Source organism: Cibotium barometz, chromosome 42 (assembly GCF_041138505.1).
Source record: "Cibotium barometz isolate CiBa-2024 chromosome 42, ASM4113850v1, whole genome shotgun sequence".
In the NCBI taxonomy this organism is placed as follows: domain Eukaryota; kingdom Viridiplantae; phylum Streptophyta; class Polypodiopsida; order Cyatheales; family Cibotiaceae; genus Cibotium; species Cibotium barometz.
In genome coordinates, this window is record NC_141087.1 from 23,868,603 (window position 1) to 23,881,815 (window position 13,213).

The window sequence follows — 13,213 nt, forward strand, 5'->3', positions numbered from 1 at the left end:
TAAGAATCTTACTGGTGCTAGTTGGGAACCCTTAGCCATTAAAACTTTGGATCTTGCACCCCCTCTCATTGTTGGTACTAACAAGAAAACCCAGTAGGGTGGACTCTGGCACCACGATAGATGCTCCTTGTGCTAAGGTAGCCCTTAGCCTTAACAACCCCACTAGTCACTCCTCCATTGGCATAAGCTCCAATGTCACCTGTCTACCAAAACCCCTTACCGAGAGGTATATACATGTCACCACCAAGACCATATCCACCTCTGGTATTACCACCCCAACTAGTTTCTCCCAAAACCACCCCGATATAACAACACTTAGTGACTTTGCCAGCACACTGTGAGAGTCTAGAACAAGATAGCTATGAGTCATCATATGAGCAATATAACAAGAGAGCTATGAGTCAAGAGAGAATGCCTACCACCAGCAGAGAGGATAAGGCCATTAGGGTAAGCAAAGATAAAAAGGAACTAGTAATCATTATCTCCTTAGGCCTTCGTGACACTTACATACATCACATAGATGGAAAAGAGACTTACTTACAGGCTTGAATACTATTGATACATTTCTTAGAGCTCAATCCATAAACATAAAGATCAACGTACTCAATCATAAAGTTTTTTTAACTTAAGATGAATTCAAATGAATCTCTTCTAACTCATCTTAACTACATGAAGAGTATCCTAACTCAAAGATCAGCTTACTTATAAAGGTTTTTGAACTTAAGATGAATTCAAATGAGTCTCTTCTAACTCATCTTAACTACATGAAGAGTATCCTAACTCAAAGATCAGCCTACTCATAAAATTTTTAAATTTAAGATGAGTTCAACTGAGTCTCTTCTAACTCATCTTAACTACATGAAGAGTATCCTAACTCAGTTTGTAGGTATCAAGAAACACATTGAGGGTGACGTCTTTATAGCAATTCTTTTAAAAGTCTCCATCAAAGAGTATAGCAACATTGTTACTACTCACTCATGGATGTTAAAAGCACCTTTACTACTAGATGAGTTCAATAAAATCAAGCAAAGGCAAGGAAACTCGAAAGGGGATTTCTTCAACAAAGGAGGCTTCAAGAAGTTTGGTTCAAAACCTCCCTTCATAGGTTCATATCAAAAAATGGATTTTTCTAAGAGGTCTTGCAACTTCTATGGAAACCAGATCATGAAGAGAAGGACTATTTCTTCATAAACAAGGCACAAACGACACTTCTTGGTTGCAGGTGAAGATGACTCAAGTGGAGAAGAAGCAGAGGAGAAAGAAGCTGGAGACCTCACTAGAGAGGTCAATTTTGTTCAAGACGACTGGTCTTTCTAGACCAGCTATTGGTAAGTGAATTGTAATCATAAAACTAGAAGTCTAGCATCTGTCACTATTTCTACTAAGTTCATCTTTTTTGAAGGGAAACCCAGCTTGTCAAAAATCATCCATGAGGTCCCCATCTATTAATGTTTTTTTTTTGGGGGGGGGGGTACATGTACCCTAGGGGCCATTTATTTGGGTAAGGGCTGAATTGCCTAGACATTTGGCACCCTAACCCCTAATGTATGCATGAAAGGGGCATGTAAGACATATACTTAAAATCAGGACACCCTTTTTATAAAGTATTTGGCCACATTATTATAATGTGTGAACCTACAAGTCATTTTAATACTCATCTTTCTCGCAAATAGAACTTAAAAATTTAGAAAGTACTACTTGTTCACACACAAGAAAACTTGCTAGCATACATTTTCATGAGCATAGACCAATGGTGCTTTAGCTCCAGGCATCCCCCGCAACACTATTTGGACATTTACACATATCAAGTAGGCATCTAACACATGCTTTATATTAAAACCATTCACACATGCTAGTCAGAATGCAAGAGGTAAATCCTTGCATTGGACAATGTTTGTTCTCATCAGCTTGCACTGAGTTCATAAAGATCCAACATGCTCTTTGGATATCTAGCCACCATCTATGAGCTAGCTAAACATAGGACACCTCACTTGTGTGGTGGAAGGTGCATTGGATATCTAGCCAACTTGCACTGAGTTCATAAAGATCCAACATGCTCTTTGGATATCTAGCCACCATCTATGAGCTAAACATAGGACACCTTTACATGGAAGGTGCATTGGTGATGTGTGCACCTAGGCTATGGCACCTGCTTTACACACATCACTACCTAAAGTTTAGAATTTAGGCCCCATAGAAGCGACACAACATTTTGTTGAAGAATTTAAAAAAAACACTTTCACCACTCTAACCTTGTGAGGATTATGGATATTGATAGTGGCACCCATCCATGAGAGTTGGCCTCCCATCTTCTTGTCATTTTTGGGCGCAATGTGGTTGTTGCCGAGTCAACATTCTCAATGGGAGAGGGACATTTTTGGGCAAAAAGGTTTGTAGCACACATGGCCTTTTGAAAACTACTGCCCACCAAGCAAACATATGCAAATTAAAAAAACCTTCTGGTGTCTCTATGTAGGACACTGTAAAGAAGCACGAAACAATGAAGGATTCTAAACTAGGTGTAGAGGATGAAAGGCCAACCCTTAATCAATTCACTTAATTTGATTGGTTGAAATATTAAATTGCAAAAAGTAAAGGTGGGTGCCCAAAAGGGCAATCTGAAAAAATGGGTGATAGGCGCCCATAGCGTATGTAACCGGCCTGCTCCCCACCGGCGGACTACCTCATGGTCGAACTGCTCGGTAGCAGAAAGGGCTGCGCTGCTGCACAGACGATCCTTAGCATGGATGGCCCATGCCAGCAAACAACATGGGTTCTTGGCCGCCATGGCTTGCGAGGACGTGCACGGCAAGGGCGCCGCTCTCTTTCGGACCAGCGAAGCTGCAAGAAGAAGCCAAGTAAGCTTCTTTTCACAAACACAACGCCATAGTAGAGCCCACGTCCACTCTCTACAGACATCGCACATCCGATCTCTCCCTGATCAAGAAGCAAATTATGCTGCTTTTGTCTCTCTCTTGAACCATTACCGTAAAACCAAGGTTCTGTCCGAAGGTAGACTCGTTCATGCCCACATCGCCCATCATGGGTACGACCGCATCACTTTTCTTAGCAATTGTTTCATTGAAATGTATGGTAATTGTGGTAGTGTAGAGGATGCCAGGGCCGTATTTGCCAGATTGCTGAACCCTGATTTGTACTCTTGGCATATAATGATCAAAGCCTATGGCCAGAATGGGCATGTGGCTGATGCATACATGGCCTTTTCCCAGATGCCTTGGCGGAATGATGTCTCTTGGAATACCATGATTTCGGCTTTTGCTCAGAATGGGCATGGCAGGCAGGCATTGGATCTCTTTCGCCAAATGCAGCTCCACCAGGACATCAAGCCAAACAGAGTGACGTTTGTTTCTCTTCTCGATGCATGTGCTGACTTGGCATCTCTAGAAGAGGGGCTAGAAATTCATTCCCTCATGGATGTGGGTAGGAATGAAGTTGATGTAGTAGTCGGGACCGCTCTCATCAACATGTATGGGAAGTGTGGGGCTGTGTGTGAAGCCAGGAATGTGTTTGACCGATTGCTGGACCGGGACGTGGTCTCTTGGACAGCCATGATCACAGCATTTTCCCAGAATGGGTATGGGCAGGAGGCCTTGAATCATTTTAGTGGGATGCAACAGAAGGGCTTTAAGCCAGACACAGCCTCGTTCGTTTGTGCTCTTGATGCGTGTGCAAGCTTAGGACATCTCATGGAGGGGCGAGCAGTCCATGTTGCCATTGTAGATATTGGATATGAGGACCGTGCTGCTGTGGGAAATGCACTCATCAACATGTATGGTAAATGCAAGAGTTTGTGTGATGCAAGGGGTGTATTTAACGAGATGTCTCATCGGGACGTGGTCTCATGGACAGCCATTATTGGAGCCTGCACTCAAAATGGCAATGGCAAAGAGGGGTTGAAACTGTATACACAGATGAGACTTGAAGGCATCATGCCAAACAAGATCACGTTTCTTTGTGCTCTTGATGCATGTGCCATTGTAGCGGCCATTGGGTCAGGACAGGAAATACATGCTACCATCTATGATTTGGGGCATCAGGGAGATGTTATGATGGGAAATGCTCTCATCAACATGTATGGTAAGTGTGGCAGCCTGTATGATGCAAGAAGAGTATTCAACAACATGCATCAGCGGGATGTGGTCTGTTGGACTTCCATGATTGCGACATTATCACAGAATGGCCATGTCAAGGAGGCTTTGAATCTTTTTAAACAGATGGAACATGAAGGTATCAAGCCAAATTACGTCACCTTTATCTGTACCCTTAATGCATGCAGTCATACAGGGCAGATTAACGCTGCCAGGCAGTTCTTTCTATCTATGAATAGAGACCATGGGTTACCCTACAGTGAAGATCATTATGTATGCATGATTGATCTTCTTGGGCGGGCAGGCCATTTGGATGAGGCAGAGGATTTGATTGCTTACATTCCTTCAGAAAAAGTCACTGTGGCGTGGTTGTGTTTGCTTGGTGCCTGCAGAATCCATGGAGACACTGAACGAGCAGCACGTGCTGCTAGTCATTGTCATGAGCTGGATCCAAACGATGTCACTCCATTTGTGACTCTTTCTAACATATTATCTGCAGCTGATCCAGTGCCATTGCAAGAGGCTTTAAAGATAGATGGTTTGAGAAAGCCGCCTTGTCATAGTCTCATTGACGTTAACAGATAAGTGCTTGAATTTTTCCCTTAAAACATGGTACATACTCTGAGAGAGCCTACACATGCTGGTTGGTAAGCAGTTGGCAGTAGCTAGCCTGCATTACAAGGAGGAGGATTGACACATTGTGCAGGTTGCCTCTGCTTTTGGTGACAATAAGGAAACACTGGGAGCAATGTGTTGCTTCTGGAAATGTTGTTCATGTGTGCATGTTCTCGTCTAGTAAATTACTGAAGACCTTATGGGCATCTGCCACGTTTTCACATGAAGCAAACATGGAAACCATTTGATGAGGTTCCCTTAAAGACCATTTTCTACAGCAATGATATGCGACTGCCTGGCTGCTAGGTGGGCTTTTTGCTTCAAGAGCACTAGTAAAAGGGGCGTTAAAGCATCCAAAAGACCAACAAATTGAGTTCTCCCATTCTTTCGACAAACCGAAGCGTCTCCTTCAACAGTCCCACGGGCAGACCAAGCAGAAAAGTCATTCACTGTTGTCCTATCATGACAAAGACATCATATGCATGTGTGTGCGCTTATCACATCCAACTATTGATGCTCAAAAAATTCCACTCCTAGAATGTACAGCAACATGAAGGAGCATCTAGTTCGTTGCAACCTGGGATTTCCCAAATGGAGATGATAGACACACCAATAGAGTCAACCAAACAAGGGGACGTGCTGGCAATAGACCAGAATGAGGAGAAAGAACTAGTATGTGGTTGGGAGGGCTTTGGATGATGGTGCATGGCTGTACAACACAAGGTACATTAATGAGGGAATTTTTGAAGGAGTATTTGCCTTTTGAATAAAAACTATTTTTGCTCGCTCTCGTGATTCTCCATTTTTTTTAAGAGGATCAATGTTGGATCCGAAGCATTGATCATACAATTCCTTGTTGAGAATGCCCTTGTGACTTAGTCTATCGATATTGCCCGTGAATCGCTAGAGAATGTTTGAGGAGGTTGAGCGAAATGTTGTAGCCATAATAATGCAACATTTCTATAGCATATGTTGAGATTCCCTTTTTTTGACCCAGTAGTTATTGGGCCTGTGTGCCATCTAGCAATGTGCCTGTCTTATCCATAATCAGCTTGTTCATGATCTCTTTCACAAGTCCTATAGTAAGTTGTTTATGCCTATGAAGTTGTTTATTCAAGAAGAGCATCTTGTTTGAACTTAAATGTGAATGACAAGAGAGTGTTTGTTTATATTTCAATGTCACTTACCTTTTGCATGTATGAAGTCTTGGAGCTAAAATTTGTTGCAAAACGAGTGGTGTAGTTGTCCATGAGTTCATGTAGCTCCTTGAAGTTATTGAATCTGTTGATGTAGGCTATGGGTATCTCGCTTGTGTTGTTAGCTAAGTGCATTTGCTTTGTGGTGAGATAGATGGCTTTCTGAATGGATGTTTTGGTGGTGTTCTTTGAACATGTTGAAGAGTTGCAATTTTGCCGATATGAATGTGTAAGGATCTCTTGGCAACATGAAAGGTGCAAGATTTGTACCTTGTTTGCGTCTATAATTATATCTTATGCCAATGGCTTAAGATATTATTATATCTCATGCCAATTCTCCTACCATGTTTCTTCTATATGTTTTACACTGACAATCATGTCTGCTAGGTAACCATCTACCCCTTATGTGTGTGCATACGATGGTTGTTTCCATGTCAATGAACGTTATTGCTTGTTGCTCATTGACAATGCATCCACCTCCAATCAAACTCAAGAAAGGCAAGTCATGTGCTTGACATCCAGATAAGTTTATTCAATGCATTGTAGCTCTAGTGAATGGTGGATACAATTATATGGCATGCTATGCATAAGTCACCTTGGTGCTTGCAAACTGGCTGGAGCTAGGTTAGGTCCCTAAAACATATCAAGAACTTTTCTCAAAAGGGTTGGAGCCCATTTAGTCAAATCAAATGTCATTCATGGACATTTTGTCAATGATGATTGAATCGGCATCCTTGATAGTAGTATGTCTCTTGTCAAATTCATGAATCAACAACTGGTATTTCTAGTTGTGGACAAGGATCTTAAACTAATAGTGCATGGTGATTGCAGTGCTGCTCAGCCTTGTCACCATGGCACACTCTTGTTCTGTGAGATGAGCTGAAGCACAAATTATTCTATGAGGAAGGTTTTTCCAATTCTTAGAGTTTGTGATAACCTGAAGACTTGTACACAATGACATTGATGGAATCTTGCTCTGCAGTCAATGTTGTGTTCTGTATATGCTTGAATCCTTGAAGCATGTGCAACAATCTTGTCCTCCTTTTGCTCTCGTCATTTGATTGCTCAGTGTTTGGGGGTGCATTCTCGAAAGGTGAACTTTTTACAATTCATATTCATCAATTGGTGTGTCTAGTTAGATGCCAAGCGATTCTTCAGTGTGTATTTTGTGATGTGCATTCAAGGGCTTCCTTGCTTAGCACAAGGTCATTGTTCAAGTCAAGAACTTACCTTAGCCTTTTCTGAATCATGTGTCGTTTGGTCTTGCCTTTGAGCTGCAAATGCAACTTATCAATGTCAATGTGTTAGCCTATTGTCCACCATCTCGTCCTCACTCCATTGTCACACTGGATAATGCTCCATGAGCTCCGCATGGACCACCTCCCACCCCTTCAGTACAGTTTGGACTCCCTTTTCTCTCTGGCTCTCTCATGAGGACACCAACCAGGTTATCTGATTAGATCTTCTCAGCCTCTACACCCAGTGCACATGGATCACACCTTCAAAGCTCCCAATGAAGATACACTTCTACAGAGATCTCTTCCTCACGCTCATTGAGGACATATTCATCTAGCAACTGGGCTACATAAGTGTTCACATGACCCATGCCATCCGGATTGCGATTGACTAGATATGGGCTACCTGAGTGTTCACATGACCCATGCCATGTGGATTGCGATTGACTAGATATGGGTTTCATCCCACCACCTCAGAGTGGAGACAGGTAGAGCTGAGCATGTCTTCAAAGCCGAGAGCTCTCATAAAGAGACCCGAGGAGAGGATTTGGCGATTATGCCACACAAAGGTTGAGACAGAGGAGCATTACATATGTCATTTCGTAGTGTACTATGAGATCTGCGGGAGATTTCACTGTTTGTTTCGTGAGGGATTTGGTCCACTCTCAACGAGCATTGACTTTCCAGACCAACGTTACCTGGGGCTCTTCCTACTTAAGCTCCGCAAACACAAGGACACTTTCTTGAGAGAGCTTCGACCCCAACCATCGACCCTCGCCTCGCTAGCCAACCATCACTAGCTTCTTCCGGACCCAGGAGGAGGAGGACACTTTCTTGAGAGAGCTTCGACCCCAACCATCGACCCTCGCCTCGCTAGCCAACCATCACTAGCTTCTTCCGGACCCAGGAGGAGGAGGACACCAATATCATGGATCCTTTGGACCCACCTTGGGTTGCTTCAGACCCACCTCCCTCCAGAGGAGTTACCTCGGGCCGGGCCTCCACATTTGTTAAGAATCATGGTGCTCTAGGCAATGGCTATGGAAGCTTGCTAACCCTAAATGCATAAACATAGTTAACCTAATCTATGGTGGGTGATACCTAGATGAACACATGATACGCGTGTATACTAACTAAGAAGTGTACCTAAGCTAATTAGGTTGCAAGATAGATTAACTTGCACTCATAGAGAAGCTTAAGATACTTGTGTACCTCCATTGCTTGAAATTACCCCATTTATATAGGTGAGTACAAATGTGGACTAGATGTTCCTTGTTGTGTCTTTGATGCATTTTGTGTGGATGCCATGCTATGTGCTATGGTCATCTCATGCACTTGTGCTTTGAGAATTCATAGGATAATGTTTTGTGCAATCATGCTATGCTTTGTGTGGTGTTTTGCCCAGGTGTGTGTCCCTTCCGCGATGAACTTCCCCTTAATGCTCAATGCCATGTGAGAGGGTCTTAGTGATATGATGCAAAAGAAGGATTAGGATGCAATGTGGATGATGGATAATGCAAAGAGTTTTTGTTTTGATGCGGAAAATGCCAAAATAGTGAAAAATATAGTGTGAAATAACTGAAAGTGATGAAAATTGTGCAATGCAAGAGGGTGCAGGTGATTTTAAATGTAAATGGTGATTCCTCAAAGGTAATACAACCCTAATTTTATAATTTTAACTCTGTTTGGGCTCAATTTTGACTAATCATTACAGTGATTAAGAGAGAACTAGTGATTAGCAAGGCTAAAATTTGGAGACTTCAATTGAGCTTGTGGAAAGCAATTATGATTGGCCTTTTTGCATAAGCTTCTTGTCCTTGATGAGGACAAGTGGCACACTAAAGATCTCTAGCTCAAATCATCCCTAGAAGCTCAGATACAATCCAGATCAAGCGACTAGTTTTCTGTTGAATATGGCTCAACCAGTGGATGGTTTGAGCTCATATTTGAAATGTGGGTTCCTTGAATGATGATAAACAAGCTCCTAAGAGGGCTTGGCTCAATTTGAAGTGGTCGGGGAGAATGAAGCTTATGAACACTCAGTGAAAAATAGCAAAAAACGGGCAATTATAATGAAATTGTCCCGATTCCTTCGAGCTATAGATGTGCCTAGGGCTAGGTAATATGCTCCTAAAGTTTCAAGGGGAATGATGCTTGGTTGAGGAGAATAATTTCTTCCAATTTTGGACCACAAGTAGGAGAAGCGGATAAGCTTGGGATTAGTGGCTTAAACAAGATAATTAGCATAAATTAACATGAGAAATGACTATTAGATACTAAGGGAAAATGAGAAACTTGCTAACCCTAAATGCATAAACACAGTTAATCTAATCTGTGGTGGGTGATACCTAGATGAACACATGATGTGTGTGTATACTAACTAAGCATTGCACTTAAGCTAATTTGGTTGTAAGATAGATTAACTTGCACTCATAGAGAAGCTTAAGATGCTTGTGTACTTCCATTGCTTGAAATGACCCCTTTTATATGGGTGAGTACAACATTGGCTTTGCTAGCTCATGTGGGATAATTCAGCTTTGCTCATGTAGCTTCTTGCTGACAATGTCTTCTTTGGCTTACTGAACTCACTCCCTACCAACTCTTGTGTTCAATGGCACCACATTTCTCAACATCATTGACGTCCAGACATTGGCCACGATTCCTTCATCGGATGGAGATCATCGAGGACATGCTCCACCGCCATCGAGCTACCTTTCCACGTGACGTATTTGAGGGAGACCTTTCGGCCATACTCATTAGCCCCATGCTTGATATTTGTTTGAGTGGTATACCATCTATTGGGGGTGATGCTCCTCTGATGTTCCATGTTTTCAGTATTCCATTGATGAGATTCCATGGACAGTTTTGTATCACCTCGATGACATAGCTTTATTTTGTTTCTATTTTATGTTCGGTTCCATTTTTTCTGCTTCCTCTTTTCCTCCTCCTCTCTCTCTCTCTCTCTCTCTCTCTCTCTCTCTCTCTCTCTCTCTCTCTCTCTCTCTCTCTCTCTCTCTCTCTCTCTCTCTCTCTCTCTCTCTCTCTCTCTTTCTCTCTCTCTCTCTGGAACCTGCACAACTCTGCACATGCAGTTGGAGCTGTGTCACACGTTGCCAAATCTATGTGTCGATGGGTTAGCTGGGGTCTGCGGCGCTGGTGGGGTCCTTGCCTAAGGGGTCTGCTCTCTTTGCCCATCTCTCTTACTGTTTGGTGTCCACCACAGACTCTTTAAATTTCCTTAGAGATGGCGTCAACACGTGAATGGAGGCGGTAACCACCATTGCTCTCCATTCTTGCTTACGCTTTTGGGGTTAGCATCAAAGCCATGACTGTAGGTCTCCGCTCCATCTTTGATTTAGCATCTGATGATGTGTTGTTGAGTCTGTGGTATGGGTTTGCTTGATTTCGAGACCCAAATGTAAGGGTTCCCTTTTTGTAGAACCCTTGAGCTTCTAGGTGATTGATTGGGACCCAACAAAATGTCAGCAAGGCAGCTACTAAGCTCGAGCTAAGGTTCGGGGCTATTGCTTGACTCTCTTTAGTTTAGGAGATTGGGGTGCTGTGAGATTTTTGGAAGGGTTTCCCTTGTAGAGCCTTGAGTTTCTAACACCTTGGCAGGGATTTAGCAGGGTTTAGTTTGTGGGTAGTAAAACTTCTTTGCTTGAGGCTCATGCTTGGCATAGTTTTTCTCATGATAGGTAGGCTTTTGTGGCTGCCATGTCTTTGCATGGTGTAGTACCTACCCTGGCTAGCTAGAGTGCTCTTGTTGGGTACCCACTCCTTCTTGGTGACCTCCTTGAAGGGTTGTTGAGGTTGACTGGTCTTCATCTCCACCATCGAGGTTTTAGATCTCCATAATGGTTTGAGGGGGTGGCCTACACATCGACGGAAGAGGAGTGTTGATTGGGGTTACCTGAGGTGATGGCTTGAATTTGGAAGATGAGGCTTGAGATATTGAAGGTTCCAAGGTGCCCTCGTCCACCACAACCATTCTGTGGGGGAAGCTCAAGTGTTATGGTTCTTTTTTACCAATTGACTACACAATCAATGGCTGCAATCTATCCTAAGGATAATGCTCCCTTCTTTCATTATACTTGTGGGGGTCACATAAAACTTGCAAGACGCAGATTTGGTTCCAATGTATAACTCTACTTCAAAACAAGTGATGGTTATGGTTTAAGAGTTATTTACCATGGTGATGGTAGGAGCTACGGATAGTGTGAGGGATGGGTGGCATAATGAGGTACACATCTTCTAAGATAAAACATTGTGACTAGCCCCATTGTCAACCAAGGCCATATAGCTAGGTGGTCTATTTGGGGGAGCTCTAGCTCAAGGCAAATAGGTTTCACCTTGTGATTCTGTTTCAAAAGCCTCTGGCACATGAATAGGGATGTGATTTTGATACCGTCCAATTGTGAATTCCTTGTCCCAAGCTTCTATGGAAGAGTGTCCACGGTTTTTGGAATCTGAATCCAATCCTCAAAGCTACTTCGAGAGGGGATCATATATCGGTCCTCATCTTCACTATCTTGCTACAAGCTCTACAAATATCAATTGAAGTGGTGTGAGCTTCTATGTTGCATGCTCTACTAATATCAATTGAAGAGCACTCCTTGAACAATTGTGTTAGACTCATTAGCGAGAATGCCTCGACCCATGGGTCCTTGTTTCTATCTTTAAGGATTGGTTTCCTTTGTGTATATAAATGTGATTGGTTTCCCGATCATGAACTAGTTTTACATTTTCATGTAAATTGTGTCTAGTGAACCAACCTTGCATTTCTCATGTAAATGTGATAGATTTCCAATCGTGAGAACCAACCTTGCCTTTCAAGAATCATAGTGTACGATCCTCTTCTCTCAAAATCCAAAATCCAAAATCCACAAATAAGCGGTAGAAGCTTAGTCCAAAGGTCTTAATCTTTGCATCTTATAAGATGCCCAATGGTTAAGATGTGTTCCCATTGGGAAGCTTGACCATGACCATGAGATTGGTGCACCTCGAGTTTGGGCTTCCCCAAGTCTCCCATCGATCCTAGTGTACGACCCTCTTCTCTAAAAATCCATCACGTGGTGGAAGCTTAGCCTGAAGGCCTAATCTTTACATCTTTTTCAGGAAACCCAATGGTTTAGCCATGTTCCTATTGACAAGCATTTATTGACAAGCATAAGACTACTGCCTCAAGTGTGGCGGCGGGCTTTCCCCCAAGCCTCCCAGTAATCCTTGGTGATTATGCTAACACGAGTACCACCATCCAAGATCTTGGGTACTATTGTTCCTTAATAAATAGCAAATAACTCCACATTCAGTAGTGTCCAAGATTTTTCATAGGCACTCTTGGATGTCCTTTGGTTTTGGGTATGGAACGAGAGCGCTCATCAACGAGGCATTTCCCATCCTACTCATCCTCAATTTCAATTACGTGGCATTTTCCATTCTCCTTCTCTTCAATTTCATCTATGTGGGCTCTTAGATTCTTATTCATCTGGTTGGTTAAGTTTCTCTAAAGTTAAGAATGTCTTTGCAAAAGATAACTTAGACTTCTAGGAGAAGAAGGTTGCGAGGCTTGCTCTATGTCCCACGGGTAATATTCACACTCACTTGTTTGCACTCACTCAAAGCTAGGCTTGGACCTGCTAATGTGTAAGGGATGTGCACTAAATCTACCCTAGGAGGTGGTGCTCTGATGGAGTTAAAATAAACTCTTCACCAATCACCTTGAAGAAAATATTTTGATATTGTGATGACTATGATGACCTATGAAAGACCAACTTTCACCTCCCACCATCACTGAGGATTCCTTCACAACATCTAGAAATGTGGGGTCTATTTGTTAGATTCCGTGGTGGCTTAAGCAAGATGCTAATCACTAAGAAATATTAAACATAGTGAATGAAGATGTGAAGTGAATGAAGATGTGAAGTGATTAGGGTTAAGCACACAAGATTAATCAAGAGCTCATCATAATAGCAATGTAGAGCTTATCATAATAGTAATGTAAAGAGTGGAAAAAGACTTGTTATTATGCATTAGATGGTAGCCTATAAATAGGCTT

General features: G+C 42.5%; 1 pseudogene across 2 annotated transcripts; it reads left to right on the forward strand.

Moving 5' to 3' along the window:
• Window positions 1-2,643: 2,643 nt before the first annotated feature.
• On the forward strand, window positions 2,644-5,841 carry LOC147614288 (pentatricopeptide repeat-containing protein At1g11290, chloroplastic pseudogene; annotated as a pseudogene). 2 transcript variants are annotated; one of them, XR_015263102.1, is made up of 2 exons: window positions 2,644-3,046; window positions 3,231-5,841. The product of XR_015263102.1 is annotated as a pentatricopeptide repeat-containing protein At1g11290, chloroplastic pseudogene, transcript variant X2 (transcript). The 2 variants fall into 2 exon arrangements; XR_015263101.1 differs by having other exon boundaries at window positions 2,644-5,841.
• The last annotated feature ends 7,372 nt before the right edge of the window (window positions 5,842-13,213 follow it).